This window comes from Acomys minous (assembly GCF_964271855.1).
Source record: "Acomys minous genome assembly, chromosome: 12".
NCBI classification, from domain to species: domain Eukaryota; kingdom Metazoa; phylum Chordata; class Mammalia; order Rodentia; family Muridae; genus Acomys; species Acomys minous.
The window spans coordinates 12,114,030-12,122,572 of NC_140493.1; the positions used below are offsets into that span (position 1 = coordinate 12,114,030).

At 39.2% G+C, this 8,543-nt stretch overlaps 1 long non-coding RNA gene across 1 annotated transcript; it reads right to left on the reverse strand.

The window, feature by feature from the left end:
• Positions 1-7,306: 7,306 nt before the first annotated feature.
• LOC311579088 lies at positions 7,307-8,119 on the reverse strand. The gene is made up of 3 exons (XR_014773050.1): positions 7,944-8,119; positions 7,505-7,671; positions 7,307-7,421 (listed from the first exon to the last, which is right to left on the reverse strand). It is a non-coding gene; the product is annotated as an uncharacterized lncRNA (long non-coding RNA).
• Positions 8,120-8,543: the final 424 nt, after the last annotated feature.

Sequence of the window (8,543 nt, forward strand, 5' to 3'; positions counted from 1 at the left end):
CACAGGCTGAAAGTCCATTTTCAGTTGCCTTTTCCTGAAATACATCTGTGGGTGTGTGTGTACATGTGTGCACATGTATGTGTGAAAGTGTGCATGTGGCTCTGTGTGTGTGTGTATGTGTGTGTGTGCAGAGGCTAGAGGTCAAAGAGGTCAGTGACAGGAGTTTTCCTTCATCACTTCCCACCTTATCTTTTTTAGAGTCCAGGTCTCTCACTGAACTTGGGACTCGCCATTTGGCTAGACTGGGTAGACAGTGATGCCCAGGGATTATCCTTGTTTGCCTCTAGCACTAGAATTATTGGCCTGTGCCAGGATTTCTATGAGTACTGGGAACTCAGGGCCTCTCCCTTCCACACACTTGATACCCTCTTAAGCACATCCAAAGCCAGGAAGCATAACATTTTAATAACAATTTAATTTGTTTATCTCAGACATTTTTATAGCTGACTATTTTTAAACAGTAGCAAAATATATATCTTCAAACATGCTTATGCTGTAAATTATACTATACTTTGCCTTTTCTTGTACAACATACTTCCATATTTACCATTTACTATGCTGAATCATGAAGTAATATGTAATACTTGTTACACAGGTAACTTAGAAATTCAGAATGTATTTCTCTATTGGATCCCTAGCATCATTCAAAGATATCCTTGTTAACAATGACATTCCCCCTTCTGTTTGAATTGAGTGTATATCTTTAAAAACTCTTATTTTGGCTTGATTTGAGTTTTAGGGCATACTTAGAAGGAACAGTAACTCCAGACGCTGGTGTGGTGTGATTCTGCATCTGTGAACCTTGCTTGCCTGGGACACAGCCTTGGACTCTTACTGTTCCTTCATTAGAAAATCAGTAAAGGTTCCAGTCAGTCCCATAATTGAAATGGAACATTAATGAATAATTAAACAATCAATACATTAATAAAATATTTAATATTTTTTACTGACTCATGGTTACTGATTGATAACTGAACTTTTCAATAGCTATCATGAAAGATACATAGTTTTGTTTGCCAAGATTCTGTTTTGAAGACAGAAGAGGATTTCCATCGTTACCCTTGCTCCTCTCGTGGCCCTGCAAAGCAGGTGTCACCTCTACATCATGAAGAATTGTCCTGGCAGGTGTCCATGAATTATGTCAGTGTTTAAGCGTAAGTGACAGTGTAAGATTAAACATATGCCTCATATGTGCTTTCTTATAGGTAAAACTGCTTCTCTTAGTGTAGCCCTTTGTGGGGACTGGCAGCATGTTGGAAGGCTGTTCATTGACTTCAGATAAGCAGAACTCCTGACGCATCTGAGTAACTTCTAACTGATTTAAATAGGTTCTTAGAGTAAGGGACGCTTTTCTTACTGGTGCCAGTCACTGTAAAAAGTCACTTGGCAACAAAAGAAGTGGTTCAAGTTTAAAAAGAAAACTCGCAAACTCTACAAGTGTGGGTGAGGAGTTTTAACCTGCTTAAACAATGTTAACATCTAATATAAAAAAAATCCCATCTATTTTATTTTCCAAACTTAGAATGAGAGTCATGTTTACATCTCTGCATTTAGAAATCAGGAAAAAAAATAAGAAAGGAACATCAAAAAGTTATTGTGTGCTTATTTTTGTGTTTAGAATCCATGTTGTTGCTAACATATCTTCCCAGGAGGAGATGTGAATATTAGTGCTTCCTCCTAAGGCTGCAATGACAGCAGTGTCAGTCTCCCATAGTTCACCCTAGGATACCAATGAGCTTATTGAGCCTGCAGATGCAATTATGAAACTATCTCTTACACTCTAAGGGACCAGAACTTTTGGGGGGGGGGCTCATAGCTAAGTTGATATACTGCATCCTGAGGTCACTTGGGACTTAAAATGCATGTCCTACTGTATGCTCATCCTGTTTGTTAATTTGCCCTTTAGAGACCAATGCAAAAACCAACATTACTTATCTTGGTTTTCCCACCTAAAACATCCCCCAGATCCAAGGCCTTTGGGCAACTAAGGAAGAACAGTAGACAAATGGCTGGGAGTGCTTGAACTCTCAGGCGAAGCTGCAATGACCCTCTCTTCTCCTCTTTTCTGAGAGTTAATGTTAATAGTCACAGCCTTGATCTCCATGGACCTTCACAAGTAGGCTTAGGTGATCTCATGAAGTTGGTGGCAGCTTGGCTATGAAGATTTACAACACATGTGCTATATGTAAAATCATTTTTCAGTGCAGTTTTTTATTACAAATAGAAATAATGAAATTTTCCTTAGATCACTGACTATAAATATGAAAATAACATTATGTCCTGGCTCCACATTTAGAAGAATACTAAGAAAAAATGAAAATAAAGGCATGTGGTTCTTATTCTTTACATGCTATTCTTGGAAGAATTTTTTAAAGACAAAGTTGTAGGTAATAATAGAATAGAAGAAAATAAGATATCTGCTCTGATGTACTGTGTTTTAGCTTGAAGATATTGATAACCACAGAAGCCCATCAGAGGGGTACCCAGAAATAATCAAAGTCACTTGATTTTTGTCATTGTTTTCGTAGCAGGTATCCCTGTGGTCATTATTAAATTCTGTCTTTGGGTTATCATCAACTCAGTTTCTCACTGATCGTGACCTTCTCTCAAGTTGCTATGACAACAGCATGTGCCTGTGACGATGTGGTGAGCTGAAGTTAAGTTCCAAGCAGTGTGAAACATTTGCAGATCTACCATTAGCTGTCAGATCTCAAGAGCCTCCAGCTGCTTACATAATTGTAATAAAATTTTCTGAAATTCAGATTGCTCCCAAAATTGAGTTTCCTGAACCAAGGATGTAAAATGTGATGCAAAAAGCCCAATCTTCAAAGGACTTACTGTAATTTAGAACCCAGGATGTTCAAGGCACAGGTTAATGGTGTCTCACCACAATGAGGAAAAGAGGACATGGTGACCCTGGAAACTGCCCAAGGAGAAATTAACCCTGTCTACACTTTCTGCCCACACGTTATAAAATGTGGTCCAAATCCTTCAATGGCACTTCTACTCACTGCCTCCTGGCTTCCGTTCTCTGCCTCCTTCTAGCTCTTTCCCAGTCCCAGACATGCATTCTTTACTTTCCTCTTTTACATGCTCTTATTTATCATCCACTTCAGCAGGAAGAAATCTGTTATGGTGTAAATGTGTTCCCTGCGCCCACCACAACCCCCAACCCCACCCACGTAAACCACGCTTAGAAGGTTAATCGCTGTGGGGATGTGTTAAGAGGCTGCAAATTCTAGAGTTGCGTTGTGGAGCCTTTTGCCAGCCACTGATGTTAAAAGGAGAGATCTGAGCTAGGGAGCTGTCTGTGTGGCTATGTGACGCCACATGCCGTTTTGGGATTCTGCAAAAGTCCCACAAAGAAGGAGGAGCTCACTCTCTATGTGCTCTTGATTTATTGGCCTTCAGAACCACAGAACAAATAAACCTTCATATTTTAGAAATTACCTGGTTTCAGGTATTCAGTGATAGCAACAAAAGGAGGCTAAGGCAACATCCTAGTCAGAATCAATTCTCTTCAGAGGAAAGAAGACAGTATAAGAAAACAAAAGCTCAGGCTACGAAGATGAGACTTGATAGCCTAGGACCATAAAGTGGGGGAGGAGATCCCCCTCAGTCATAGACATAGGGGAGGGGAATAGGGTGAAATTGGAGGATACAAGCGATGGGATAACAATTGAGATGTAATCTGAATAAATTAATTAAAAGAAAAAAGAAAAAAATCAGGAAGTAAATGTTTTGTAATACAAGCTCATAGAAAATGGAGATTATTTGGTGAAAATATAAATAATAAGTAAAAAAAGAAAACAGAAGCACATCAGTATTTTGTTACTATTTAAAATATTGCAATTCCTTCACACACCTAGCAAAATATGAGTAGAAAGAAAACAATAACAACAAAAGAAGTGAAAAAAAATATAAGGATGGCATCAATTAGAGTTATTTTTAGTTCATGAAATATATAGCAAATTTCAACTAAGCTCTATGAAGAAAGCATTTCAGACAATGCCATTTATGGGTCTGGCAAAACAAAGCATTGTCAACTTTTCTACTTGACGCTGATTCTGAATGCAGTCTCATTTTGCTTTTCAAGCTGATGAATACCAAATGAATTACTGATTTTAGGATAGCTGGCACCAACAATCAGTTTGCCAACTAGGGTTTGCAAGTCATGGCCATTCTCTGCCCATGTATCCAACTCCAAGTGCGTTTTAAAAAATATTATATATATATATGTATGTGTGTGTATGTGTGTGTGTATGGAGATATATATATATATATATATATATATTTTTTTTTTTTTTAGCAGAAACAGGTTTGTTGAAATGGTCATGAGATAGTTCATACAGTCGAAGGAAGAAAGATCAACTTGTGCCTGGCAAGTCACCTCCAGAACTTCCCATGCTCTTTGGATGGGAAGGTGGCTGGACCCTTTGGGGTCACACTTGAGTCTGGGGAAGAAAAAGAGACTCTACATTTCTAGCAACACATAGAAAGCACAGTCACATCCCTCACTGCCCTTGAAGCTTTCAGCTAGTGTTTCATGAGGGCTACACAGTGACATCTTCCTTACAGACAAAATGACGGGAATGACAAATTCTGTAGTCACTGACACTGACAAGAATAATTTTATGGGAGAGTCAGAGCGACACATGTGTTAGAAACTTCAGGTTTTCCTTTAAATAGTAATGAGAACTCTGAAGTCTTAGGCTGTTATCACTGCTTACAAGAAGGATGCTTGTCTTAGATTTGGTGTGTGTACAAATGATTTTTATAAAAAGATGGAGCCTAGATGTTTGTTAAGGGATAGACTAATACTAACGAAGATTGACGCAGATAGAAACAAACTTTCATATGGAAATAGATAGTTAAAATAATAACTATAATAATAACTATAAAATAATAACTAATAGATAATTAATATAATAATAGGATAAATGGGCAGATAAATGGCTTCTTATTCAATGTGTGGGTTCCTTGCACCCTCATCAGCTTCAGCTTCCTACCTCCTCCTCACAGGCAAGGAGAAATGTGCTCATTGGCCTCCACAGGCCATAGGAACCAAAGCTTCAGAGACTATGCAATGAAACCTTTTTGTCCAAAATTTACCTCAGCCATGTTCTTTTTTTTTCTTTTTTAAAAATTTTAAAATTAATTTATTCATATTATATCTAGATTGTTAACCCTTCCCCTGTTTCCTCCCATTCCTCCCTCCCTCCCACTTCCCCCCTTCTCCCCTCCCCTATGCCTGTGATTGAGGGAGACCTCCTCCCCCTATATATGCTCTAAGATTATCGAGTCTCTTCTTGGTAACTTGCTATCCTTCCTCTGAGTGCCACCATGCCTCCCCATCCAGGGGACATGGTCAGAAAAGGGGCACCAGAGTTCTTGTGAGAATCAGATCTCACTCTGCACTCAGCGGTGGAGAATATCGTGTTTGTCGACTAGGTCTTGGTAGGGGTTCGAAGTTTACTGCCTATTTCTCCTTGGCTGGTGCCTTAGTTTGAGGAGGACCCCAGGACCCAGATCTGCCTGTCATAAAGTTCTTCTTGTAGGTTTCCAGGATCCTGTGGGTCCTACTATTTCCCCATTCTTCCATCTTAGCCATGTTCTTATCCACTGCCTAAAGTTTTTTTCTTTGCCTCCTGTGGCTATTTGCTCACGTCAGCCTTAAAAACTTATCTAGTAGACAGAAGAGTCTAAACATACACATTCAAGTGCTCAAGTTATTTTTATAAAACTATGTACATTTCTCTTAGCTTATTTCTTAACCTGGCCATCACATAAACAATTAAGACCCTTTTATATTTGTTTAAAAATAAGCTTCACAACACAATCTTGAGCAGTGTATGTCTGTTCTTAACCATCTGCATTATTTTGTCTTACTCCCAGCAAACATCCCGGCAATACTTGCACATTGTAGCTTTCCTAGGCTCCGGCTTCTTCCTCCTGCTCTTTCTTGCACCTCTACCCATGTCAGAATCCCCTACTTCCTCTTCTAACTCCCCCTCCCCTGGCTGGCAGGAAGTCCAGCGCTGTTCTCTCCCCTGCTCATTGATTGGCTGTAAGCTGCTTTACTGGGATACCAGTGAGCAATTGGGGAGCACTGTTTACACAACACTGAGACAGAAATCAGAATTTAAACTACAATGACCTTATGCCTACATTCAAGTTAACTACTTGTTCAACCAGGATTTGTTGAGCACCAGTTATATATATATATATATATATATATATATATATATATATATATATATATATATATATCACATATTATGTCTGTATGCATATGTATATATTTATGTATATATACATATATATTTGTTCAGCTGTGTTTACAAATCCTCATTGCATTTTGGAGAAGTTTTAGGTTTGTCACAGGACTTACAGAAGACAAGATTTCTCATAGATCACCCACACATGGCTTCTCCAACCAACCATACTTTGTGCTAAAGGCTTATGTGTTATAGCTGATGAGTCCATACTAGCATCTCATTTTTATAAAAAAAAATACCAAAGGTTTAGGTTAAAGTTCATTTCTGACATTCCACATTATGAATTGGAGTGATGCTGGCTCCACTATTGTTGCATCATGCAGAATAGTTGCACAACACTGCAAGTCTTTATGGTCCTATTTATCTTTCCTTCTTCTGTAACCCATGGCAACCATTTATCCTTTTATTGTCTTCAGTGCTTTGCCTTTTCCAGACCACTATGTAGTTGGATTCATACAGGAGAGACTTTTTAGAGTGTCTGTTTCCATTTAATGAAATGCCTTGAAGTCTGTTTTCATGGCATTTAGGATTGGATAGTTCACCGTTGCAACGTAATGAAGCTTATCTACCAAGGACATTTTGTTTGTTTTGTCAGTTATGTTTTGTCAGTTTGTAAGTTTTGTCAGTTATGAATAGATTTTCATACATATTAATGTCATGATTTGCGTGACATAAAATTTCAAGGAATTTGGCTAAATGCTAAGTAATTAATTATTTAGTACTATGTTAATATGTATAATTTAATAAGAATCTGTCAAACTCTTCCCAAAAACAACTGTACCATTCTGCATACCTTCTAGCAATAAATGTGGGTTCCTGTTCCATCTACCAGCACTCGATGTTTTCAGTGTTTCTCATTTTTTTTCTGTTCTGATGAACGTTTGGTGGAAAAGTCTGATTTTGTATACGGCATGTAAGAGATGATGGGAAGTCGTACCTTATGTGACATAGTTCAGCATATTACACGACAGTGAACATGGAGGAGCCAGGCATTGCAAATGGAGAGCTGTTGAGTGCTGGCACAGACTGATGCTTAACTCTTTGTCCTGGAGAGATCCGCAGGGAGGCGTGGTCTGATTCGAGCTGTAGGATCCGACTTAAATATACAGTCATGCTCTAACGTGCCCAGGGTCTTTGCTTTTACTGAAAAAGAAATTGAGGAATGATTTTATGGAAGAGGAAAGCAGAAAAGGAGATAGAGTAAAGCAATGGTGCAGCAGATTTACATCATTGGCTTCTCCAATTCCAACAGGGTTGGTAGTATAGATAGATGGTGCCTTGGTATCTTGAGCAGGTAGTCAGGTGAGGGCTCTTGGGACAGGTCCCGGCTTCCAGAGAATATTGTCCATATAAGTTGATGAACATGTTGAATAACATCTTGTATAAACAGAGTCTACAGGCAGAGTAGAGAAGGGCATATAGTTCGAAACAGTTATTTAAGGAGCCATCTGGTGTTGTGTTCAAGTCCACAAAAAGATTCAGACTCAATTCAAATTTAGATTAAATGAATTTATCCTTACAGCTCACAGAAAGACAGCAGACCTAGAAGAGCCAAACAGCGTGCCGTGCTAAAGGAAGGGTTTATAAAGGTTGACATCACACTTATCTATGAATCCACAGCTGGGCAAGACAATTGTTTTACTCCCCTTGGTTGTTTCTCCTTACCGTTGTATAGCAATAAAAAGGTGACTTCATCGGAGTCCTCCATGAATAAGCTAGTTTATAAAGGCAGAAAGCAAGCTTCTAAATGCCTCACATCAGGAACACCAGCAGCATCTGTTTTATCTCCCCTGTAGGCCACTGGGATCCCTCAAGCATTTCAGGGCAAAGGTAAAAGGCCCTCAGGGATGTCTGGTCCCATGTTATGCTACTTTAGTCATCACAAGGGAGTTATATGTAAATCATTATACAGGGCTGAGTATTCTGCAGGAAGTTTCACTTACCAACTATGATAGAACAAACAATAACACAGTGTCATCAAGTTAGAGCTGGCTGCTACCTCCCCACACTGTCATAGTTCTGGAGGTCCGTGAAACATTTTAATTCCCCCACAAACACGGCCTTTGACAGTGTGAAGATGTGCCAGCCAGCTCTAATCTGATGAACCTAGGTGCCTTTAATCAGAGAAAGATTGGAGGGAGAAAAGGGACCAACAGGTGCATTTACAAGTTCTGGTGTGGCTGAGTGAGAGAGTATGAAGAAGAGTGAGCAGGAGGAGTGATCTGGGTAACAGGAAAGGCCAGGCCAGCGTCAGCAGTGAGGAAG